General features: G+C 41.7%; 1 protein-coding gene across 2 annotated transcripts in view; it reads right to left on the bottom strand.

Moving 5' to 3' along the window:
• Positions 1-27,802, bottom strand: part of col4a2 (collagen, type IV, alpha 2) — a 73,515-nt gene that overhangs the window by 44,748 nt on the left and 965 nt on the right. The window lies entirely within an intron of this gene.

The following is a 27,802-nucleotide window of genomic DNA, read 5'->3' as shown; positions in this document are numbered from 1 at the left end:
TCTACTCCGAGTCCCTCCCGAATGTCCGAGCTCCTCACCCTATCTCTAAGGCTGAGCCCGGCCACCCTACGGAGGAAACTCATTTCGGCCGCTTGTATCCGCGATCTCGTTCTTTCGGTCATTACCCAAAGCTCATGACCATAGGTGAGGATTGGGACGTAGATCGACCGGTAAATCGAGAGCCTGGCTTTCTGGCTCAGCTCCCTCTTCCCCACGACAGATCGGCTCAGCGTCCGCATCACTGCAGACGCCGAACCAATCCGTCTGTCGATCTCCCGATCCCTCCTACCCTCACTCGTGAACAAGACCCCGAGATACTTAAACTCCTCCACTTGAGGTAGGACCTCTCCCCCGACCCGGAGGTGGCAAGCCACCCTTTTCCGGTCGAGAACCATGGTCTCAGATTTGGAGGTGCTGATCCTCATCCCAGCCGCTTCACGTTCGGCCGCGAACCTACCCAGCAAGAGCTGAAGGTCAGAGCTGGATGAAGCTGCGTCTAGAAATTCTGTCCATAAAAGTGATGAACAGAACCGGTGACAAAGGGCAGCCCTGGCGGAGTCCAACCCTCACTGGGAACAGGTCCGACTTACTACCGGCTATGCGGACCAAACTCACGCTCCTCTGGTAAAGGGACTGAATGGCCCTTAACAGAAAGCCACCCACCCCATACTCCTGGAGTGTCCCCCACAGGGTGCCCCTGGGGACACGGTCATAAGCCTTCTCCAAATCCACAAAACACATGTGGATTGGTTGGGCAAACTCCCATGCCCCCTCCATCACCCTTGCAAGGGTATAGAGCTGGTCCACAGTTCCACGGCCAGGACGAAAACCACATTGCTCCTCCTCTATCTGAGATTCAACTATCGATCGGACCCTCCTCTCCAGTACCTTGGCGTAGACCTTTCCAGGGAGGCTGAGGAGTGTGATCCCCCTATAGTTGGAACACACCCTCAGGTCACCCTTCTTAAAGATGGGGACCACCACCCCGGTCTGCCACTCCCTAGGAACTGCCCCCGATGACCACGCAATGTTGTAGAGACGTGTCAACCATGACAGCCCTACAACATCCATAGCCTTGAGATACCCAGGACGAACCTCATCCGCCCCCGGGGCTCCGCCGCTGTGTAGTTGTTTGACTACCTCAGCAACTTCTGCCCCCGAGATCGGTCCGCCAGTCTGAATTTGCAAATGCGGTATTCTGGTCACAGGGGGCAGGGGGGGTCAGAGTGGTCTTTCATTAACCCTGTAAATGATCATTTTAGCACAAACTGGCTCAAGAAAATTCTTTAAAAATATGAAAAAGTTGCATTGAATGGCTTTAAAACAGCATTTATGTCTATTAAACGTGTTAAACATGTGTTGGTAGCAACTCCTGCAGGAAAACAGAGGGAATGTTAATACTAAACATTATCTACTGACTGGGAAAAAATAAATAAAACAATCTTATCATTTTTGTTACTTTATTTATCAAAGTGTCAACAGATTATATTTCTGTTTCTGTAATAAAGTGAAACTTTTCTGCAGGAGCTGCTAACCAACTCACAGCATGTTTATTTAGAAAAACAATTTATTATTTTGCCTTTTTTTAATATTTAATGTAGTTCTTTCCCGATGTAATGGCGGACTGCTCCATTGACTGACATCCTTAACAGTCCAGTGACAGCTTTATGGGCCAATCCCACTGTTGGTGGGCAGGATGCTACTGATACAAAAATGGCGACAAATCATTTTAAATGGCTTCATCAACCCTGGACTATTTTGACTTGGGCTTTTCTCTGAGTCAAGAGCAGATACAAGTACTTAAGTTTAGTTTAAAAAGGATGTTTTTGCATCTTCTTTGACGCAGTATGGCCGACTGCCTCGCTGACTGACATCCACGAGTATGTCATGTTGCTTGTTATCCAGCAGCATGCAGACACAGTTTGAAAGACAAATGTAGAATCTTCACTATGTGAGGTGCCTTGAGACGACTCTTGTCATGATTTGGTGCTGTATAAATACGGTAACCTTGAATTGAACTGAATAGACCCCCCCCCCCCCCCCCCCACACACACACACGACTGAGAGTCGACATTGGACCGTGGCCAGCCCGTATATTCTACACAACGCAGAGGCACATTGCTCGAAATGTATTCAACTTTCGAGTGGAAAGTGGAAAACACACAAGTGTTCCAATGGTATTATGAAAGCAAATGTATTCTACATACCATGTTTATAATAGTAAGTGTAACAGTTACTCATAATTTGTATTTTAAATACATAACAGCAGTACAAGTATACAGTTACTACCCAACACTGCTTATTCTGTAGGGAACATTCATTTAATTTAAGATAAAAAATTAAGCTTTTTTTTGTTTAGTCCTGAGTTTTTCCCTTTGAAATGACTGAACTCCTATCTTAAACATGTGCAGTTTAGTCTCACATGGACTCGTGAAGACAGACTCTGATTGGATAATTCTGTTTATAGTAATCAGGACTACATGACCTCAGCATGAACATTAATAATAATAATCTCTTTCAACTTTCTTGCTTTATTCACTTATAACTATCAGTAGTTCACAGCAGGACCTAACCAAACCCCTTAAGATGACACCAAATCACTACTTATCTTCTGATCTGGAAGCAGTTTATACAACAATATATTAAACAGCATTGGACAGATGGATCCAGGCCGCCTAGAACCACAAGGTAAGGTCATGCAGAAGGCTATCATAAATCTGGCACCTCCATTACTGTATGTAAAACCATGATGAAATAGGACTTTACAGTATAAACACAAGGGTTCTTCTAAATGATCTACCAGATGGGACCTTTTCCTGTTTTTAAACAAAGACCAGATTTATGTTTTTCTACTCTAAAGATTTTTTAGCCCATAACAGAAAACGTATCTCCTTGTTGCTGTTACACTAATCTTTAAAAAGGGACAGTTTTTGGGCTCTGATTCCTCAGTGATGATCATTTTTTATGCTCTGTGACCGAGCGGGCTCACGTGTATAGATGCAAACATTGTTTTCACCAAAAACAAATCAACACCCAGTGTTGATATGTAGACAAACTGCATTTATGTGTGCACCACCCAGACCACACACGCTTTCAGGAGGAGAAATTAGGACTGGCTTATTCTTTTCCCTTTTATACCTCTGCTTTTGCCCATTTTGTCTTTTAAAGGTTGCCAACTATTGAACTGAAAACCACAAACCTTCAATTAAAGAGAAAGAACAATGAAGAGACATTTCACCTGGAAGAAATCAGCCGTTTCTCCAAAAGAAACACAAATTCTTCTGGAAATTATGCTCGCTGCTGCCTTTCTAGATGTAACTTTCTAAATGATTCAATAATATATAAATGCAACACAAAAAGGTCTTTAAACTGATCGTTTCCCGTGAGCTTTCCTCTTGTTCTGTACCACTATATGGCTCATTCAGACACAGCGATGGCTGGTTTGTATTTGTGGTCATCCTGAGTCACTGTGGTTGGAGTTTAGCCGTCTAACGTAGAGATTAGGTCAACCACAGACAAAACCACTTCCTAAAACTTTGTGTGAATGTCCAAAAGCAGCCAAAGTCAACAAAGAAGCTCAGACAGGAGTACAGGATGATGACAAGACAAAACACAATAACGGCAAACACAGACAAAATAGGCCAAAGGGAAAAATAAATACAAGTGGATAAATAACGTCAGATTATGGGAGGGAATTACATAAAAGAAAAATGTATGAGTCAAAATTCCGCTGTAAGATCAAAAATGATATGTGTATGTTAGTGCAGAATCAGATCCTCACAAAACCATGATGCAAAAACCAAAATGTGTAAAAATGGATTTATAATCTCTGCATGAGAAAGGAAAAGGGGGAGTGAAATGATTTCTAAAGCCTGAGACGGAGTGGTACATGAAAAGATCTTTCCAGGAATCCAAAGAATGCATCATAAATAAGGCGTAAAACGCCGGCGTAGATTCCCAAATCTGCAGGAAGAAACAGATGTGAGTCCATCCCGTCGACACACAACTGTACATTCCACATCTGGGCAAACTAAAACATCTACAAACAGATAAAACAAACAACAAATTTTTATCCTGAAACAGATTGAAGAGTGTTCTTGACTGCAGGGAGAACCATTGAGATAAATTCTCTTTAGAGGAGGACAATTGTAACATTCTGGCTAAAATCCATTAAAAATCAGTTGTTTTTGCACAGAAACATGTTCATTTCACACTGTAAATAGCCAAAGATGAACCTTTTTAGCAGGAGCAGTTCCCCAGTGATGAGAAAACTAAACTATTTTTTATGGCTGCTTTCTCAGTTTCCACACATGAAACAAAGTAGTAGCAAAGCCTAAACCGTGTGAGAACGCTGGTGTTTGAGGTATCAGGTGAACAGAGATCACAGGCTGTTCAACTGTTAGGATGAGCTTTTGATCTCCACATGAAAACAAAGGTGTGAAATATGACAGGGGTGATAACTGTGACAACGTCATCGGACCATAAACCACATGATGAGGACCGTAAGCGGTTAATCTGTGGCAGGAAACACACTTCATACCAGGGGAGGGAGCTGACCTGCAACCTCCCTGCTTTGACCTTGGCTCAGGGGAATGTCTGACTCTAACTAGTTTCCTTTGGAAGCCACTCATGTTACATGAGATTCAAGCGGTAGCCATCGCCACAATCTTGTACTTTATTCAGTCTACGAGATTAGGTTAGAGAAAACCAAAATAAGAAAGATGACGCTGCAGTGAGACTGAAAATAGTTTTATCTTGTGTCCAGTGTTGCCGGTTATTCAAGAACAGTAGCTACTGAGAGGTGCCATTAAAATAAACAACAACTTTCTTTTACTTCTTCTAAAATCACTAGACGTTGAAAAATGATGTCATGACCTAACTTGAATAACTGACCATGTATATGTAACTGTAACTGATAATTATATTAAGAAGTACAAATGAAGGTTCATTTGACAAATTCTTTTTTTCATGTTACAGTCTTTTTTATTTTATAAGGGTATTTGATCCATAAACACGAATACATAGATGCACCATTGGGTGAAGGAGAGTGTAACAGCGTAGCCGCCATATTGGATGAGTCCCTCACTCTCCAACTTGTAGTCAACACAGAGTGAGCAACAATGTCCGTTTTCTGTATAGCCTATGGTGGCAAAAACCAGCGTACTATTGAAAACAGATCACCTGGAATTACTATTGACTTTTCTAACCTAACAGTTGGGATTTTATATTTTAATTTATTTAAATTTATGTCATTTAACTCATTCACTGCCATTGACGACTAAGGTCGTCATTTTAGATCCAACCGTTCACTGCCAATGACGACTAAAGTCGTCATTTGCATTTTTTTACTGTTCGGGCATCGGAACGAGCCCCCGCGCCGAGAGAACAAACATCTCAGGTCTGAAGCCGATCTTCATCCGTATACGTCATACATCACATGATCAGGAAGCAGAAAATCCATGTGTTAGGAGATCGTTTTGGGCCGTTCCTGTAAAAAAAAAGTGAGGCGCAAGCCAGAAAAGCGTCTGCCGATCACAATTCGACAACAGTTTATGAAAGAACAGATAACGCTCGGAACACGCGGATTCTTTCGCGTCGACATCATCCTAGCGCTCAACGTTCTGTCACTCTTAAAAACACAGTAAAAACCGTAAGAAAGGCTGGCAGCGAAGGCCTTTAGCAATCAGGAAACAGCTGGAAGAGAATGAGTTAAATGTATTTGTATTTTAATTATCATGCCATACCACATGTCTGATTTTGTGAAAAAGCATAATAAAATGCGTTTTAATTGGGTAAGTCCATCAGTTTAAATAAATGCACTGGGGGCTTATGGAGACCCTTCCAAAATGGGGGCCGGCCCCTACATCAGCTCCAATAGGCAGCACTAGTCCACGGGGCGTCTATGCATAAACGTCTGTGGTTTGACCATCTAGTGTCCGTAAAGAGGCTCTCAGTTATCCATTTATGCCCCTTTTCTAACAGCCCAACTCAGCACGACTGAAAATGGTTCAGTCCTGTTGGAAGACGTTGCCATTAGTAACAAGTCCACATTTGCTATTGAATTTTCAATACTTGCTTAATGTGGTACCAAGTGTAAACATCAGCGACTGTCCATCACTGATTGGCTAGGGGGTGGAGTCACTGCTTGTTCCAAAGTTTTCCACCTGCTGCCTCACTGCCCACATCTAATCCGAGATTAGAGTTGGACAAAAAGCCAGGAGGAAGAAGGCAGCATGGATTCAAATGTCTGTGGTTTACTTTGTATTATTTTACCTCGGCCACAGAGCCAAGGCCAGATTAACCATGGGCAACTGGCCCAGGCCCAGGGCAGCAAGGGCACGAGCAAAATACTGTATCTGTAATCTCCCACTTTATATTAAACTAGGGTGACCATAAGTCCTCTTTACCCCGGACATGTCCGCTTTTCACTCTCTTTCCGGGGCGTCCGGGGGGGTTCTTGTATTGATGAAAATGTCCGGTTTTTCATCCAGGAGCAGGGATCGAATTATGGGGGAGCTGGATATCCTACACATCCAGGGGAGCCGGAAAAAACGTTTTCTACCTATATTACATCATTTATGGACTCTTTTGAGCAGCGATGATCGTTGTTGCGCAGCGCTCCAGGCTGCTGCGTCCAGTGCATGGTCCATTCTCAAAGTGGCGCAACCAAAAAACTATAACTAATACACGATCGTTCATGTCCGCACATGTTCTCTATTTTCTGTCTTATTTGTGCCTGAAGCGCTCTGCTACTGCGGAGCTCATCATGTGCTGCGGTGATTGCACCTCGCTGACGCAGCGTCGAAACTCGCACTCCGCTTTGCGGTCAGGAGATCCCTTTGATCTGCTCAAAAGTAACTGATGAGGTGAAAAAGTAAGAATCCAGGAAGCAGTTTTTCTGGAGAGTTTAGAGGCGATGCAGGAAGATGAGAGACAGACAGGACAGGAAAATAGTTCAATAAAAACAGGAAAACAAAACAAATTGTTGAAAAGTAAAATGTACGTAGATTTATCTCCACTACACGTTTTTACCTGTATAAAGCAATAAGTTACACACATGTCTTATTTATACATCTGATACAATTCAGATCACCTTCAACACTCAGTCACACACCCAGGGCTGTTTCAAGGCATTTTGGGGGCCAAGACAAAATGCCCCCCCACCCCACATCCCATAACTGGGCTCCCCAGAAGCCTCTGTGTAATCCATACCCTCTCCAGTAGTGTTAGTTATACAGTGTTTGTAAAAGCCCCTCAGACATTACTGACATGTTCTAATATTATCAGATAAAAACTAAAGTATCAGACATGCTGTCTCATCTGCTTCTTTTCTAAACTTGTAAAAAGTAACAAAACCATTTGAAAGCCACTATTTATGAATTCTCTGAAAGTTTCCATGGAGTGTGTGACAACTTATTTTTTGATTGATCCTATCGTCTAATCTCACAGCTGAAACAAGCATCCTGAATAATCTGTGCACAGGAAGCGTACCAATGCTGTAGTAAAACAAAAGGTATAATAATTTCTCATTAATACAACCTTGTTGCAGCACAAAAGCAGAAAAATGAGATATTGCAATAAATGTGCAAAATATTTACATATGAACTGTTTTAGAGCCTTTTTATTGGCAGAATCTGATATTAATTTAGTTCTTACAAAAAACGGGTCCCAACATGGTTTGTGTGGCGTTGCCATAGTGTGACATCATAGGCGCAGATCCCCTGTCCTCTTTTTTGGAAATGGAAATATGGTCACCCTATATTACACTAGCGGTCCACCCGGGCTTTTGCGCTGCACAGAGACGCTTCGCTGCCTATGACTCTGAACGTCAGTTGAGAGTGGTTGAGAGTCAGTCTCATGCAGACTGACCAATGAAGAGAGGGCCTCAAGTTAAGACCCTCTCCTCATTGGTCAGTCCACACGAGGTGGGTCAAAGGTTGGCCTGAACAGGTTACGTGATGTCAGGCATTCAAGTATTGAGTATATTTACTGCATTTTACAATAAAATATTCTGTATGTGACCATATTATGGTGATCTTTGGGTCGTGGTGATGGGGCCCTTTAATATTGTTGCCCAGGGTACAACAAAGTGTTAATCTGGCCCTGCACAGAGGTGTCACAGGGTATGACATATTTTTATTTTTCTAGTTAAGCAATAGGAAATCTGCATGTGTCTTTTATTTTGAAAGTTGCCAGAGGTTTTACACTGTCCCAGTGTTTGACCTCCTGTCTGATTTGATTTGAACTGCTGCGTGTGTAGCGTGTGCAAAATAATAAAATAAATAAACCCAAAGTGTCAACTTAGCAGAGAGATGCAACACTACGCTTCTGTGATGCTTCCAAGATATGCTGCTATGTGGCTGGTGGAAACACACCCATCAACTTTGGCTATCAGCTTCACGGACGTTACGCGAAGGTTATGCATCCAGTGGAAAGCTGGGATCAGGAATGAATATCTCCTGGTCTGACTGCAGCTGCAGAGTGAAGAGGGAGTGCTGCATGAGGACTGGGCTGCCTGTGAGTGCTTTGGGACAGAGGAAAAGACCACATCCAAATCTTTATCAACACCAAAGAAGATTGCTTTTTTAATGAAAAGTCACTCAAGAGGGGTTTGAATGTTCACTAGATACAGCATCGAGGTTGCTAAGTTGGCTATCAGAAGCTTTGTGTAAAATATCACAACTTAGCAGGTTTGGACTTGAAAAAACTGGTGATTTTCTGAAACAAAGTCTCAAAGATATCTTATTGTGCAGAAAGAAAGAGACAAAATATGATATATAGAGCTGAGAATAAACACAATCAGAAATTCCTCTGCCTCTGAGTGTTCATATTCATTTGAACGTATCTCAGACCATTTGTCAGTACTATTTGCCAAGATCACAGCTGCTCTCCTTCACATTAATGAGACTGATGTCCAAGAGAAAGTGCAGTCAAGCTGAATTTGAAACACCTGTCTGTGTTTCGGCTTAAAGAGGCATCGCTGTATTTCTGACACATATGATGGACTCAAGGTGAAAGATATGAACGGGTGATCCTCCCATTACCAGCTGAGACTTGTCTCACTGAATCATTTGTAGAAAACATCTGAATCAAACAGGATAGCGGAAATCTTTTTCTATCAAGACAATGTTTTAAATCAGCCAACAAAAAAGGTATTTTTCATTTCACTCAACACAATTTAAATCCTGCTTTTGATGTTTTATCCACATTTAGTTTAAAACACAAAATGTGGTCAGCCCTTTTTGATTTTTAAGGCTGTCTCAGTAAAAGATCAAGACTTAAAGCCAGATATGTTTTTAATCAGACTGTTTACAGACTCTGTAACATGAATGACCCAGAACATCAGCACATTTCTCTGTGAAGATGCTTTGAAGTTATGGAATAAAATGAATGATGTCACTGCGGGTGGGAGGGAAATTAACAAAACTACAAAAGTTCTCCGTTAGTGAACAAACACGACAGAAAAGAGTTCATAAAAGAGTCGAACCATGTTATCTGTCCGTGTGGTTCACATGTTGGTTAGGGATAGAAATCAATGTCTCTGGCTGAATGAGCTTTAGACTTTTCGCTTCTAAAACATTCACGCAAAAGTCAATGGTCTAAAAAGTTTGGTAGCAAGTCAGAAATCAGTTTTCTGTGCTGCCTTTCTCTCTGCTCACCGTTGAGTTTTATCCAAAAATCAGGTTGTACAAAGTAAAACACACACATATCAAACATCCGTTGGCTTAGCTAAATTGGGGCTAATCTTGATAATAACATCAACCACCAAAAGTCTCCATTATAGCAGAATTTATGTGGCAGCCATACACGTTTGCACTTTCTATCACAGTTTTTCCCCAGATAGAAGTAGAGCTTATCTAGATGGTCTGGCAGCAAATTCTGCTTCCTGCTGCACAACTATTGACCTTAAACGGGGAGGCTGCATTCTTAGCTTGATGCTTGAGCATAAACGAAACTCACAGAAGATTAGAATATATGCCGACTTAAAAATGTGAGAAAATGGAACACATAAATGAACAAAATACTCAAATCTGCCATAAAGATCTTCATTCTGTTGTTCAAAATCTCAAATTGAAGGATGCCGCTGAAGGTTTGAGTGGGGTGTTTCCTGTTCCCTCCTTTGAATTAAAGCTGCAATGCCAAAACATTAAAACATTGTTGTCATGGCACCTAACAATGTTGTATCATAGTATAGCTACAAATATGCTGTGGAGATAAGAAAGATAAATAAAAAGGTTCTCTCGCATTTATCGTAAAACCTCAGCCAATAACACATTTCGAATAGAAAGCAACTATTGGACCATCTGGTTGTCTCACCAAACCACCAAATTTTCACAGTTCTCTAGGTCCTCCATTCATTACGCAATCACACATTTAGCCACAGAACACCACTGGTGTGAGAGGTTTGTGGCTCAATAAAATAAGAGGAGGAGAAACAGCCGGCTGCTACTGCTTTAACTTTAGGACAAACTACCAGAGTCCCAAAAAGAAAAACACCATTTGAAGTGACGGACAACAAAAGACGTTTGGACCTAGAAAACAGTGACTGGTGTTTAGCGCTATCTCGTTTACTGTGACAATGTGGGTTTCCGGGTTTCAGCAGAAGGGAAGATACCGAAGGGGAAGGGTCAGTGTTCCGTCATCATGTTTGCGTTCAAAATCTTGCTCGTTTGCAGATTTGTTATAACAGCTTTAAAAATCCCAGCTTTGTCAAATGGAGAATTTTCAAAGGTAGTATTCATTTAAGTGTGTTCATGTTAAAGAAAACAGTGGCTTGTTTACGATCTTTAACAGAAACATACGTTGAAATTCAAGTAGGGCAACTGTGAAAGGGAAGTGCCAGGTTATAGGGTTGGGGTCACCCTGTGGGACGCAGGACATAGCTTTAAAGGAGAACATGAACTAGAGCAAAACAACAGAAACTCCCTAAACACTCCAGTGGCTGCGCTCCAGCGTAAACAGTGCTCTGGTTTCTGCCCTCAGGCTGACAAAGCGCGACCTTCCGTCTCCGTAACTGGCCTCGGGTCAAACAGAGACTCTGCTCTGGTTCCCTGTGGGCTTCTCTTCTAATCAGGGCTTCCTGCTAAATTAACCCAAGATTAGACACATTTCTGCACTGGTCTCTGATGCAACCAGACCAACTTGTCAGACTTTGTAACGTTAATAGTTCTGCTGCTTGCCACACGAGTAAGAAGACTGATGACATCCAGATGGATGGGATCCTTCAGCTGCAGAAAAAAATGCTGTCTGAGAACATCATGTTGTAGTTTTCTTTCTGTTGGTGAGTCACAGGATGAAGAACATCTTGTGAAAAGACAAATGAAGCTAGCAATGCTGAAAATTGCAGGATTTCATAAAAAAAAAATAAATTGATGGAAATAAACTCTACTGTGTTAGCAGGTCTTGTTCATGGGGCAGCAAGAAAACTCATCAGTGGATTATATGAAAATATCAAAAGACAAAATGATTGAGATTTGTTCTCTCTGTCTGCTCAACATTTCATGGTAATTCATGAAACAGCTGATGAGATCCAACAGTCTGAACCAAAGTGATAAAAGAAGGAAAAGGCAGACAGGGCATGAGAGAGAAAGGCAACTGGACATGGTCATGTTATCACAAATCATGCATTTAATTTTGTTAACATTTTTCCCATGACAAGAAATTACTCAGCTGAATCAATTAAACCACAGCTGGAATGGAAAGTAACGATATTTGACTCCTCTCCACGAGGAAAAAATGTGCTAAGCACAACAATGAGATCGGCGAATGCCCCATCTTGATGAGACACTGTGGATTTGACCTAATCACGTACCTTCTACCAGATATGACAAGATTAATCTTTTTTTTTCTCAGTGCATCACCCCCTAATAAATACAGTTCAAACAACTGAGTCCAGAAATGTAATCAAGGCATGGGCACCTGATGGAGCCAACAGTACATGAGGAAGTCCAGTCGTTTTGTGAGAAATTAGTATTTATGTCTTTCTGTAAACACAGCCGAAACAATCTTTCCATTTGAGCTCTGTGGGGACTAAGGAGAGACCAGAGATGTTCATGTGAGAGGAAAGCATGAGGAAGGGGAGGAATATGTAAGAAGAACATGCTGAGAGAGGAAGGGGATGCTAAATTTCATGTTTGGAGAGAAAAGGACAGAGAGAGGGAATGGATTATGGAGGATACAAAAACGAGGCTATAAAAGGAAGTGAGGGACATTAATGCGCAGAAAGGCTTGAAGCTTAGGAGAATGGGGACTTTGGAATTCCTTCAGCACTGCTTGATGGGACCCCTGCGTCCCTCCATTAATCACTGTGACATGGACTAAGGGCAAAGGACAGGGGTGGATACTGTATGTGCAATATAATATGAGAATGATGGAATTTTCCAAAGAGTGCAATAATAACTTTACATTGTGTTCAAGTCAAACAGACTTCCCATGCTAGTGTTTCACACACTTAGCAGAAGTGATGAAGCTAAACATAAAAACATCCATTTACATCACTCGTTTAGCAGTAAAACAACTCAATATCTGACAAACAAGCACACAGCTTAAAACAAAGCAGTAGTTCAAGCTTGTGCAGATGTGCACAAACCTGAAGAACCTGGTGGGTTTGGTTGCTACTGTTTTTTTCCCCTAGAACTCCCGTTTTCTTTAATGTATCATGAGGTTAATGTGTTTCTCAATAAGGCACCTGGCCTCGTAAGGCTGAGAGGCCAGGCGTCTTGACTATGAGGACACTGTCTTCCTTGGTCAAAGAAAACAGTTAAATAGAACAGACTTACATCACGTGACCACGGCTCCCGCGGCGATCACGTGATGTCATGTGACACGTGAGGTAAAGTTATATTTTATATGTGTTCCAATATATATGGTATGCTCTGTTCTCTGTTCTCTCTCTCTCTCTCTCTCTCTCTCTCTCTCTCTCTCTCTCTCTCTCTCTCTATATATATATATATATATATATATGTGTGTGTGTGTGTGTGTGTGTGTGTATACAAGCCCTTTACTTTTTAAATTGTGTATATATTGGTTAAATTAAATATGTGAGCGTGTTACTACCAGCAAGCCATCGAAGCTGCAACTACTAAGCAACTAACCAACCTTAACTGCTTTGGATATAAAAAAAAAAAACTCATTTTAGATATCAGCCTGATAGCTACACTTAAAATTGAAATTTGCCCCCGAAGTAGCTGCTGGCTCCTCATCTGCCATCCTTTTGAAAATACCACAGTGTATTCTAGGAAATTTTTGACCAAGGCTAGGCTACAAGGCACCTCCTGTATATCCTTGCTCAGCTAGCTAAACGGCTAACAAATGGAGAACAGACACCTCCGTAGAACATGAACGTTGGAACACATCTTGGTGGTTCCTGATGACGTATCTCCTAGGCAACCGGGGCGGGACCAAGACATCAAGGGGATGTTTCTTGGCATTGAGAAACACCCACAAAGTTTGTAAGAAAAATCAACCAAGATGCTAACCCTAACCCTATATATGCTAACTAGGGGTGGGCAATATGGGGGAAAAAAAAATCAAATCACGATTTTGTTTTGGCAAAATCACGATAACGATTTTATCACACTTTTTTCTATTTTGACAATTCAGACATTTGGAGGTTATTTACCAGTAAAATACATCAATTTAAAAGCATACCTTCTCACAGAAAATAGGATAAAATATTTCAGAATCCTAAAAGAATCTTAAAATTCCAATATCTATCTATCTATCTATCTATCTATCTATCTATCTATCTATCTATCTATCTATCTATCTATCTATCTATCTATCTATCTATCTATCTATCTATCTATCTATCTATCTATCTATCTATCTATCTATCTATCTATCTATCTATCTATACATACACATGTCTCAAACTTTCATTTAATCATATATTTATAATTATTGTATAAGTATTTAAAATCTATCTAGAGGAGGCTCATATCCGATATTATCCACAATATTACCAGTAATTATTTTTTGTCAAGAGAAAATAATCTATCATGTCAAACCAAATTCATGATGCTGTCACGAGCGCGCCGGTGAGGTGAGCGGAGGTGAGGATCCAATTGCAGGGGAAGAAGGCAGGCAGGAACGTTTTAGGAAGGTTTTAATAAAGAACACGCTGGACATAGAAACAATGATCCGACAAGACAGACATGACTGAGAGGGTTTAAATACAGGAGGAGCTGGGACCTTGGGTGATTGGGAGACGAGAGGCAGGTGGGAGCAGTTAACATGGACACAGGACTGAACAGAATGGGGAGACAGGACAGGTTGTGACAGACGCATCCTTATCTCTTGCATCCCATAGTCAGAATTACACTCCTGCTCTTTGTCCCTCACTGCTCTCCGTAGCTGCCTCCTCACTATGCAGGGGAGGGGTTTGGCACAAAGTTCAAGTCAGCAGCCACGGTGAAAAAGCTCGCTAAAACACTCATGAACGTCCCCAAATGATAAAAGCCACAAAACCAAATGCAACGTTTAGAGCAGAACATTGACCCAGAGGTTTCCCTCTTTATTCATTTTCTCTCTCCCTTTCCTTACATTTTTTAATCACAATTTTTATTTGTTCTCATTTTAAACATATTTAAAATCATTTAAAAATATTTTTCATATTATTATTATTATTATTATTAATCATCATCATCATAAAAAATTTGGTTTTGTTTTTGTGAAGCGCCTCATGATTTTTATCTTGAGAGGCGCTGTATACAATATTGTGTTCTTTCTGTCTTTCTATAAAACTTAGGATGGGTCCAGATTCACTCCTCAGTCAGTACATTTCACTATCTGACCCTGTTCTAGGATATAAACTAGATAATCTTTCATAATTTATATTTCCCCTAAGTCCCTAGCGTCTACAGGAAAATGAATCATTTACGTGAGCCTTTAGCGTTGACCACAAGAGGAACCTGTACATGAACGAAAATGTGCCTCAGTTATCTGCATTCACTTCTGGGTGACACACTCAGCTTAGCACACCAACCTAGCTTGAATGCTAAATTTACTTGCACTGAATTAATGCCGGTATGTAAATTTGAAAGATGTGTTGGAAGAAGGCAGAGGGGAATAAAAAGGATTCATCTTTTGTGTATTGGTGCTAAGGATTAGCATAGCGTTCAAACATGCGCTACATTGGACTGTTGTTTTAGCCTTTTGTAGCGTTAGCAAAGATCGCAGGGGTGATCCCCTGCTGATTTCACAAGTCATCACACCCCTTAAACCTTTACACATTTTGACAGAATCAAAATAGACAATGCTTAAGATTGTGGTTGTAAGGCAGACCTGGGCATTTTACGGCCCGCGGGCCACATCCGGCCCTTTGGTTGACTTTGACCGGCCCGCGTAAGGTTAATTGGAAATTACAAAATAAATGTATTTTCTCATTTTACCTCATGCATGGGCTAAGGCTGCATTGCTTTTATTTTGAAGTTGTTTTTTACGTGCACAATGACACAATACGTATAGCAACAAGTGCCCGCGGTTGACATGGTGATTGTAGCCTGAGAAATGTCCGCTCATGCAAAAAAAAAAAAAGAAAGATGCCGAATGCAGGATTTTCAACAAAAATTGGACTGCTAAGTATTTTTTTTTACTGAATTCGGAGGTAAAGCCGTGTGTTTGGTTTGCGGGGAGGAGATTGCCGTGTTTAAGGACTACAATTTGAGTCGGCATTACGACAAGAAACACTCGGAAAAATACAAGAACTTGTCTGATGCTGAGAGGGCACGGACATCCGAAGCTTTGCTAGCAAAGTTGCAAAAGCAGCAAGGCTTTTTTACTAAGCTTCACACATCCAGGGATGCAGCAACCAGGACCAGCTTTGTGATATCCCACAAAATAGCTAAAAACAGCGAACCGTGACCAGGAGGATCGAGGACATTGCGGGGAACCTGGAGCTTCAGCTGCAACGTGAAGTGGCAAGTTTTGACTTTTTCTCATTAGACAGGAGCTGTGATGTCCGGGACACAGCCCAGCTGCTCGTATTTGTCCGGGGATAACGGACTTCAAGCTCACAGAGGAGCGGGCAGCAATGCGGTCGATGAAAGGGACAACGACAGGGAGTGATCTTTTTACAGAGGTAAATGCGTGCATGGACACTCTGGGATTGAAATGGGAGAGACTGTCAGGTGTCACAACAGACGGTTGTCCAAATCTTAAGCCGGGCATACACTGTGCGACTTTTTCACTTTTTTGAGCCGATTTTCCAGTCGTGCGAGAAGCCATGACATCGGGGCGAGTTTTGCGCCGAGCGGTCGTGTAGTGTACAGGGGGTTACGAGAGGCGATTAACACCACGTGACCAGCCGCCGATCAGCAGTCGTGAGGTCGCACTCTGGTGTGTTTAATATTTCGCTCGTCCCTCGTGAGGGTATCGCACTGTTGAAGCGGCGCTGCGAGCAGCTGCGACCCAAAAAGTATCAGAATCACTCACGGCGCATGCGCGCGCAATCCTGCATCAACGCTTGTCACTCGCTATTTCCCTAATAACACACGCCGTTCGTTTTTGTTTCTACACGTTTTTTTTACTCACAAAGATTGTCAAGAAAGTGTGTTTGTCGTGTTCATGTCAAATTAAACTGATCACAAAACACAGATTTACTTTCTTTATTTCGTTTTCCTCATCCAACCCCCATAAATCCCTGTGTGTCCTCCAGCAGCACTCCCGAAGGACAACAGGCAAAACAAGACAAAAAAGTCTAACGTGTTGAGTAAAAACTGCTATTTTTAGCACATTTTTAGGGCCGACGTGTTGCTACCAGACGTACAGTGTGAGCAGTCAGGTCGCATGCGAGAAGTGGGTCGTACAGTGTGAGCACATGACTCGTGAGATCTGCTCTGCGGGGAAGTCGTACAGTTTGAGCTGAAGCTGAGTGCTGCGAGTGAAAAAGTCGCACTGTGTACGTCCGGCTTTACAGGGAAAAATGTCGGACTTTTGAAACGCATGCAAGATAAAGTGACAGAAATCGATGCAGATCAAAAATAGGTGTTTTTGCATTGTATTATACACCAACATGTGTTGTGCAAGTCAGTGCTAAAAATCAACCATGTTACTGATGTTGTTACTAAAATAATAAACTTCATCAGGGCGCAGGCGATGAATCACAGACAGTTTGTGGCTCTTGTGGAGGACTCCACACAGCTGTCAGATGGCTCAGCCTGGGGAAAGTGCTGAAGAGGGTTTGGGACTCGAAAGCAGAGATTCAGGATCTCTGCTGGATTTCTACTCTTCTCTTAAGGAGGACTTTCCAAACCTGAAGAGACATGCTCAGAAGATGTTGGTTCTCTTCAGCTCTACCTACATTTGTGAACAAACATTTTCAATGATGAAGTTTACAAAATCCAGGTAAAGATCCTCTCTCACTGATGATCATTTGTCAGCTGTGCTTCGCTTCTCCACCTCAGACATCCAACCTGACTTTGATGCACTCGTTAAAGCCCAGCAGAGACTAGATTTCTCTCACTGAATAAGAAAAAAATTGCTTAAAAACACAAAATAAGGTGTTTGGACCACAAATGTAGGCAACTAGCAGTGAACTGGGACACTTTTTTTAAACGTCTTTCTCAAGATCACAGTTCAGTGATTTTATTTTACAGACAATACTGTGTGTCTGTAGAATGCTAAGAACCTCTTTCCAACAATATTTGAAACTCAGAATGTGTTTTGGAGTGAATGTGACTGAAACTGTTAACTAATATAAGTCACAAATGTTTAACAAAAACCAAATGTGCACACTTTGTTTACCATTGCCTTGGGAAATTTGAATAAATCACATTTTTGTAAGACAACCTCACTTTTTCCTTTTTGCTCATTTATAACATATAGTCTACTCTTACCAGCTTGAAGAAACAATGGTATTTACTGCTTTTTATAAAGAAATACCATTAATATTATGCATAATTGACTTCAGCCTTTTGGCCTGCGGCCCTCCACAATATTTTCTATTTCTCATGTGGCCCCATGGAAAAAATAATTGCCCACCCCTGTTGTAAGGTGTCAAAATGTTCAAAAGGGGTATGGCACTAGGCCTACTAATAAAACACTTAACCCTAAACTATACTGCCCGTCCAAAAAAATCACCACCTGGATTTCACTAAATAAATAGATATGAGCCTCCAATTGGACAATTACTGCATGATTATCTTTCAGGTCCCGATGCTCCCGACAGGAAAAAGGGGTTGGCCAGGGAAACCCAGGATACTGGAGCTCCTCAGAGGGTTGATGGAACCCAGAGAAATCAAAGCAGGGTCCACAGGACAGGGCAACAAGCTGGAGCCTCTTGGTAGGCGGCACAGCTGGTGCCAGAACAGGGGGAGCTAACTGGAAACTCCGGAGATGGCTGGATCTCAGAAACAGCTGTAGCTGAGTGTGGAGAGCAGGGATCAGCGGAATGAACTCAATGGAGACCTTAGGGGCCAACGTCAGCTCAGTGAAGTGTGAGCAGCAGAGGAGCAGGTAAAAGTGTCCGACGACCCGGGAACAGCTAGGGTGCATCGGTGCCACCTGTCTGCAAAATCTCCTTGGTCCTACTGCTACCATGGAGAACATGGAGTTCCTCCTGAAGGCATGAAGAGCTCACCGCTGGGTCCGGTCATGTCAGATCCTTCTGTCATGAAGTGAAGTTGGGTGCAATCAGACCCAAATGCAGGTGAGCAGGAACAGGAGGCAAACTGGCAAGCAAAAGAACTGTTTGATATGAATGATGGTAGGTAGGAGGACATGAAGGGAAGACAAGGATCTGACAAAGACAAGCACAGATGGTTTAAATACATGAGGTTAATCAGAAATCAGGTAGGTAGGATAACAAGGGGCAGGTGAGTTCAGCAAACACTTAACGAGGGGAGACAGAACAACACGTTCGAAGGAGATGAAGCAGATCCTGACGCAATGAGTTAGTCTGTTTGAGAAGGGTCAAATCATTGGCATGCATCAATCAGAGAAAACATCTAAGGAGATTGTAGAAATGACAAAAACTGTCTTAAGAACTGTCCAAAGCATTATTAAAAACTGGTCAGATGAGTCCAGATGGACCCTTTTCCAGAGTGATGGTGCATCAGGGTAAGAAGAGAGGCAGATGAAATGATGCACCCATCATGGCTAGTGCCTACTGTACAAGTCTGTGGGGGCAGTGCTATGATCTGGGGTTGTTGCAGTTGATCAGGTCTAGGTTTAGCAACATGATGTGCTCCAAGAATGAGGTCAGCTGACTACCCGAATATACTGAATGACCAGGTAATTCCATCTTCCCTGACGGCACGGGCATATTCCAAGATGACAATGCCAGGATTCATCAGGCTCAAATAGTGAAAGAGTGGTTTAGGAAGCCCGAGACACAATTTTCACACATGGATTGGCCACCAGAGTCCAGACCTTAACCCCATTCAGAATCTTTGGGATGTGCTGTGAGAAGGCTTAGTGCAGCGGTCAGACTCTACCAGCATCAATGCAAAACCTTGGTGAAACATTAATGCAACACTGGATGGAAGTAAATCTGGTGACACTGCAGAAGCGTATTGAAACAAAGCTTCAGTGAATGTGTGTTGTAAACAAAGCTGAAGGTGAGCCAACAACATTTGTTTGTGTGACGTTGTTTTTGGAGGCAACATTTTTCGTTGGGCAGTGTAACACCATAAAATCACCCTACAGTAGAATCACCCTTTTCCCATGTATCACACATCCTTCCTCTTGTATGTTTCTTTGTCTACTTAAAAGCACTCATGGGGAAGATTTCATATCTGAATATACAGTTTTGTGGTAAAACAAAGTTGGAAGTTGGTAAAGAAACTGACACATTTGACTCCACCCCTCTTCCTTTTCCTGTTTAGAGAGCTGCTCTGAAACATCTATTTTCTTTTAACACAATTCTGCATGCACTCAGGATGTTTCCCATACAAACGAGCTCCACTGGGCTGACACGCTCCGAGTTTCTGCACATGCAAGGAAGGAAAGGCGGATGATAAAATTATTTGTTCTTCTCTGCACTACTCTGAATTCAGCAGGGTTGATTATTGTGCTTAAGTTTTGGTTTCTGTAGAATATTTGTCCACCGGTGGGGCTTGCAGCCAAGTGCAACAGGCCTTTCCTCATGCTTACAATGCTGAACTGCAGAGACTAATCAAACAATCTCCACACAAAGTCACATTTTACTTGACAAATTTGAAAATAAAAAAGTCAACTTCTGGAGAAACAGCTCATATAATGTCTACCCCTTTGCACATGCACATGCTTATCCGATGATGCAGACACAGTACAGCAAAATGCAGAAAGGTCAAAGAGCCTCTGAGGTATGGCCAACACCTCATTGGAAACAACCCCCCTTCCTTCTCTGCAACTACACAACACACACATCAGTGACAGGGAAGCCCCACGTTTCTCATCCGAGGCTGTGGCTTCCTGCTCAACAGCACAATGGCTTCTTCCCCTGATTGTCACTGCCATTATTCCGTTAGTGGATGTGCTCGCCATTTTTCCACCCTTATCTCCGGCAGACATCTTCCCCTCGCCCTGGACGTTCACCTTCCTCCCCAGTGAAACAATCACATGTGAGAGGCTGGTCACATGTCAGCTTTCTATTCGGTGACCCCATCACGTGTGCATTACTCAAAGATGGCTTTTAACACTCTCAAGTGTCCACCTAAGTCCTTCAGCATACCATCAAATGTATTTCCTTCACATTTTTTCCATCTGTTTATCAGTGTTCTTATGGATATTCAAAATACAGCTAACTGAACATAGTCTGACCATGTGTTGAAATGGAAAACCAAGCCAAAAAGGCACACGCAGGAACAACATCCATCACAATCATCCACTTAGAGAGGAGGCGGGAGGTTAATTGTTACAGCAGACGTCTACGCTGGGCTTTCAGGTAGAAAACTGCAGCCAAAAATGTCTTCCACGGTCACAAACCAAATTTCCACATGCCACACAGCCTCTGCCAGAATCGCCCCCGTAATTCCACCAAGCTCACACACATCTTGAAATATACTCTTAAACACATGAGAATCAAAGCCGCTCAAAAGGACGTTAATAAAACATCCTGTTAACTGTGCTGCCTTCCTTCCTTCGCCAACAGACACTGATAAACAAGACTTTTGATGCTTGGGTGATGTGTGTGTGAAACAGGGGTGTTGGTTACGCACATCCATAAAATTCCGTTTTTGCTTTTAGGAAACTGAGAGGTCAGTTTTCCACCGGACTTTGACAGCTCCATGTAGAAACACAGCAGGGAGAAGGTGTAACAGGAACGGTTTCTCCCCCGGAGCCGAAGAGGGTTACGGAAATCAGTTTTTACAAGAGGTGATACAATAACAGCCAACACTTTCAAAACAAACAAACATGGCACTGCAGTCCAGTGGAAGGAAAGAAACTAAGTGTGTAAAGAATGGAAAAACTGAAATTCTGTGCAGATTAATTTATATTCATGCTTTTTCTCCAGAACTTGCCAAGACTGATAAGATGTACACCAAATTATATATATATATATATATATATATATATATATATATATATATATATATATATATATATATAAAGCATCCATTGATGCATAAGCTGAAGGTAATAGGCACGTTTTCCCTGCAACCACAGCATTTCATCTCTTCACACCATTTCAGACACGAATCGACTGAGTGCTTCTAGGACACGTTCAAGACGAGCCTCTCCATGCTGGGTAGAAACAAACCCTTTGGCTATAACCGTGGCTGCTAGTTGCGATGTGCGATGGACGTTACGCCATGAATACGCAACTGGTGGAGAGCTGGGTGAGTTTGAGTGTTTTCAGCCTCTGAATCAAGAGGAATTGATAAAAAAAGAACAAGATGCTTGAACAGTCTAATTACTCAGTCTTCCTAATGGTATAAACTTCCATCCATCCATCCAAACCAGAAAAACATAGTCCCTCCAGTGTGTTCTGGGTCTTCCTTTAGGGTTTCTCCCAGTTGGATGTGCTCAGAAAACCTCACCAGAAAGGTATCCTAACCAGATGCCCGAGCCATCTGAACTGGTTCCTCTTGTGGAGGAGCAGCAGATCTACTCTGAGCCCCTCCCTGAGGGGAGGAAATGAATTTTGGTTACTCATATCTGCAGTCTCATTCTTTCAATCACTGCCCAAAGCTTTTGACCATGGATGAAGGTTGGAACTTAGATCGACCGGTAAATTGAGAGCTTCGCCTTTCAATGAAAGACCAACGCTGACCAAGCTCTGGCTCCACTCAAACAGTCACCTAACAGCATGTATCAAGGGGCTTGGTACTTCATACTCCAGGAGTACCCCCCACAGGGCCCCTTGAGGGATGCAGCCTACAAAACACATGTAGATTGGTTGGACGAACTACCCCGTACCCTCCGGGAGCCCCCTAAGGGTATAGAATTGGTCCTGCGTTCCATGGCTAGGATGAAAACCACATTTCTCCTCAATCTGGTGGACCCTCTTCTCTAAACCCCCTGAATAGACTTTATCAGAGAGGCTAAAGAGCCTGACCCCCTGTAATTGGAACACAACCTGCTGTCCTGCTGCCCTGTTTTAAAATGGGGGGTATAAACTTTGCTTCACCTCTTAAGGGTTGCAGTTAGAAATGATTACAACCAGGATGTACTTTCCTTGCCTAGCTCACCCAATTCCTCATCACAGAGTTTCAACCTTTGACACTGTGAGTCACATCAAACAGAAAATTGTAAAAAAAAATAACTGTGAGGATCACAACATAAAATGAAACTACGTTTCTCATGCACAGCTCCCAAACAATCAAAGTAAACCCAAAAGGAAACCACAACAGAGACGGATGGTGGAAACTGGTTGCAGAATGGTTTAGTTCAAAGTCATGAAGCACTGCCGTGAGTAGGATTTGAGTCTGATATTTAAACACGAACAGGTTTTCTAAACGAGTCACAGATGTCAGATAGAAATAATAAAGGGTGACATGTTTCTCTAAGCTTGGCTGTTTTGGGACATAAAACGCTCTCAAACGGGAACAGCTACTGAAGCTACTGAAGTGTTCTCGCTCTTTCAACACCTACTGAATGAGCGGCTGAATATTCATGATGCTAAGAATCTTATTTTAACTTTTTCTTGTATAATCAGAGTGACATGTTTCCTTATTGATAAACACCACATGAGTTGTGCCAAACCAAATTTAGCCTGCAGCCTTGGAGAGAAGCACACAATAAACAGGGGAGCTGAGCTGTGTCACACGCTTTTAATCAACCTCTTACTAAATTTGATAAGCGCATAGGACAACGGAGCCTTTTCATCAAACATGAAAAATTAACTTCATTTCAGAGCCTTAGGCATGATATGAAATTACTCGGAGAAACACCAAACATCTGATATAAGCAGCATAAAAAAGGTCAGTCATTCACATGTAAACAACCAAAATAGTGTGATGTTTACAGCAAAGAAACATCCAAGTGAAGGTATCTATCACAATCTTTTGTTGCAGCTTAGAATACAAAGTTGCTAAAATTTTCTAAAGAAAGATTAGAAAGGTTTAAAGATATTGTTCTTGCTATTTGGATTTTTTTTTAACTTTCAAACGTTTTTGTTTTTGCAAAAACAATTAAACAAAATAGATGATTTTTTATGAAATGGTCTCCAGACCACAAGAATGGACTGAATCGAGTATTTAACACAATTCCCCTCCACTTTGCTTACACTACAGCAAAATGCCTGCAATCATAACAAAAACCTTTCAAAATCATCATTTTTCATTTCACTCAATCCATTTATTTTCATGCACTGACGAGATGTTAGCTTATAAATATTCACTGGTTACACATATGTGAACACTTCAAACATAGGGCTGGTCTACATAGAATAATAGTATATCGATAACTTTTTTTATATCGATCGATATCGATAATTATTGAAAAAATTTAAACAATTGTTGAAAATTTATTTTACATGCAGGCCTGGCCATTTTAATTTTGGTAGTTTCATTTTTTCTCTGCCTCTTTTCATTGCAACATCTTGCTGCCTCATGCTGTGTTTTGGTTTGAGAGGGGAGGGCCTGATGACATAGCGTTCCCAAGTCTGTGGTTTTGATCGGTTAGGAGTAAGTATTGAGTCTAGTATGCTGCTATCTGATAGGTTGTAAAGAAAAAGGTTATAATGAAAAAAGGAAACTTTTTTTAATCGAGGTTTTATCGACCCATTTTTTTTCTATCGCACCACGTGTTTATCGCTAGATATATTGAACTATTGAATTATCGTCCAGCCTTATTCAAACACCTAACTTGATAAAAATTCTGCATCATGGACATAACTCAGTTGATACATTTTCAAATTTTGAATGACTTCATGTCTTTCTAGCCTGGCAAGCCATCCTATATGTAAATGTATAGTCCTGACCCATTGAAATAAATCAGTCGTGGGGCAGAATCTTTGGTTGTCTTTCAAACTGTCTCCACACACAATTGGACAGCACTAGGACCAATCAGACCAACAGTGTGGTGCAGTCCACCGTACACTGTCAAAGAAGAAGTAAAGACATCATTTTCCAAAATAAAGTACTTAAGCACCTCTATCTGCTCATGTCTCAAAAAAGCCCAAAGTTGATGCCAAAGCCCTTTCAAACAAGCACCGTTCCTGAATGAATGCCATCTTTGTAGTTTTTCTCCACCGTAGCTACAAACTTTGAGTGCTGTGATTGGCAAGACACAAAAATATTCATGCGAATGGTAGAGCTGTTGAGGCTAAGTAAGTGTGGCTAGGCCGACCTGCAGTGCAAAATCTTTTTGCTACTTCTAAAGTTTGTCTAGACTTCTAGACTAATGTCTTCCTAATACAGAACAGCACACCCACCTGTGTGTCCTAGAAAGGTGTCTTCTTTTTATTTTTGTTGCACAATCAGACCAGGTTGTGCTAATAATACAAGTTCTCTCCTAAGTGGGTGCTGCTAAACTAAAAATAAGTTTATGCTTTTTTTTTGTCAGAGAATACAATAGAGGTGGGAAAAATTATTGATTCTAAGATGCATCGCGATTCAGCCATGCATGATTCCGCATCGATGCAGCAACGTGACATAATGAGATTCTCTCCCTATGTCTATGTCGGGGGTCAGCAACCCGCGGCTCTGGAGCCGCATGCGGCTCTTCCATCCATCTGATGCGGCTCTCTGTGCTTGTAAAATAATGAATGGATATTTAAATAAAATGCTTTATATTTTACTGCATTAATTTTACATCTGTATGCCAATTCTAAATGTAAAGATTGTCTGCGTAAACCTGAACAGTTCCAACCTGGTCTTACTGTGAGACCGGGTTGACGCGTCACGCTTGTGCATAATCATATCTGTGCTTTCTGAGCTGATGAGGATGTGAGATTCTGGGCTTCTCCTCAGACGGCTCCTGGATGTGTCGCCACATTGGAGACAGGAACAAGCGCTATTCAGCCAAAGTTTCATAATCAGGGAACATTTTCTAAGTGACAAGTCTCGCTTCAGTCGGAGGAATCTTCCTGCATGCGCTCTGGTTCTACGACGTGCTCCAAGCCCCTCTCCATGTCTTCAGCTCGCTGTGCGCCGTACGTATGCACTGACAGCGATCTGCGCTGAGCTCAGTGTCCAGCTCAGATGGGAATCATTTCTTGAGTGATTTAGCTACATCTGTGCGAAACGAATAAAGTGTCAGTTCGTCTGATTGCGTCGGGGTAATTATTTCTATTCTTTCTCTGTCAAAATAAATAGTCAAATTCGGGAACTATCCGGTCAACACAACACAAGCCTTGCTTTTAACTGTTCTGTTTTCTTGTGAAAATTGTTGCAAAGAAATAAACTTAAACTTGATTAACACCAGAGCCAGGCGCACTGCACCGTTATCTCCGTCACTGTACATGAGGGAAAAACAAAATGATAGGATCCTTTTCTGACCTTCCCCACCTACAAAGTTTAATTACAACAATCAAACGTGACAGAGCATGGATTTGTATTCTGAACAGTCTAAACATGTTTTAAAAAGAAACGTATGACAAAAGTGGCGCCTGCTCAGTAAAACCACCAACAGGGTGAAAAATATCAAAATATTGTAGGCAGAGACGGGCTACAACTTCTGGATCCACTTTATATAAATCGTTTTATTGATTATCGTCTTATGAAAGATAGCTTTGACTCCCAGTGTTTTGTTTACTGTGGGAAACGGGTAATAATGGCTCTTTGATGGGAACAGGTTGCCGACTCCTGGTCTATGTCTATGCAGGACAATAAAGTTTTGGGGTTTTATAATTACTTCTGGGGGCAGAGTTGCAATGACATGCGCACTGCGTTGCCCTAGTGCCAATTTGGAACAGAAAAGGCGGACAGGGATACAGGGCCAACATTACCAGTAATCAAAGATATACCCGTTACATTTAAATCGGATGTCTGGGCTAATTTCGGTTTTGGGATCCTGGATGTGAAAGAATCACTTAACACAGCATTTGTTTACTATTTTTAAGTTCAGTAATATTCTATCTTAAAGCTGCTCTACCGAAAACATTATTTCTTATATTATTTAAGTAATTATAGGCAGCACACTTAAAAAATTATTGCTCACTATAGTGAATAGATGAATTTTGTTTTTCAGGGGTTTCGAAATCAAAAAGAAATTGAAAACTATTCTACTGCTTTTATTAAGTAATGAAAATTTTTGTGTGAAGAATCGTGATGCATTTCAGACTCAAATCGAATCGTTTGGCAGATAATCGGAATCGAATCGAATCGTGAGGCAGGTAGAGATGCACACCACTAGAATACAAGGTAAAATAATGTAGTAATTAACGTCTTCTATCCTTTAGTGACAAGGCACAATAAAAGCAGCACACTGTGTTGATTGAAGTAGAGCATAATGTATTGCAAACTGAACAAATCATTCATTCAGTTAGTCTCATTTGAAATGCACATCTCCTCTTCAGAGGAGAATTGGCCAGAAAAACGGCAACAAGCCTGTTTACCAGAGGAAGTACAGGTGTATTAACGAGGGTTGCATCACAGTTGTGCATGCTGGTTGTTCTGTCAAATGACAATGAGCAATTTACCTAAGGTCCAATCCCAATTATTGCACAGAGCACTGCAGTCTTCTGTGAAGAGCACTTGGAGGAAGTGTGCAAGGCTTCGAGTGTGTGGTACACAAGTGTGCAAAGAATTGCTAAATTGAGACAGGGAGCATTGCATCAATGACCGCAACGCATGCCAGGAGGCTGGTCTCTGTGCTACTTTTTTTGAAAACCTTTATAAACAACTTTCAAATAACCAATTATTTGAAAAAAAAACTTTACATTCATTACTGCTTTGTCTAAATCTGTCAGAGCATCAATTAAACGTCCTATAAAATAAACTACTTAGTATAAAATAGACATTTTCTGAAAAGGCACTTGAGCCTTTTCTCCTGCAGCAATGGATTGTGGGTAATACCCTTCACCTAGGTCCGCAGTGATGCAGACTTGGGTGAAGTGCGGATCAAGGGTGCAAAAGGGGCGTGATCAACTTCCGCACTTGAAATTTGGGACACCCTTCGCACTCGCATCCCTGGCCAGAATCGTGCAATTGAAGGGTGCAACAAGTGTGGAAGGCATTGGGATTGGGTCTAAATGGAATGCAGCCCTCATTAATTCCCCTGTGTATACCCTGCCTGTTGGTTTAGCCCCCTATAGGTCATTTTGCTGATCACTCTCACTTGAGTTAAACTCTGTTAAATGTTAGCATCAATGTCAGCTTAAACTCTTCTTCTCTTGCTCTTAGTAATTAGTTTATTTATTACTTTTCAGCATGTCTGAATGTTAAAACACACCCCAAAAGAGACAGAGAGTTTCTCTTTTTCTTTTTAAAAGGAA

This window comes from Nothobranchius furzeri, chromosome 14 (assembly GCF_043380555.1).
Source record: "Nothobranchius furzeri strain GRZ-AD chromosome 14, NfurGRZ-RIMD1, whole genome shotgun sequence".
Classification (NCBI taxonomy): Eukaryota; Metazoa; Chordata; class Actinopteri; order Cyprinodontiformes; family Nothobranchiidae; genus Nothobranchius; species Nothobranchius furzeri.
This window is presented reverse-complemented; position numbering and strand designations above follow the sequence as displayed.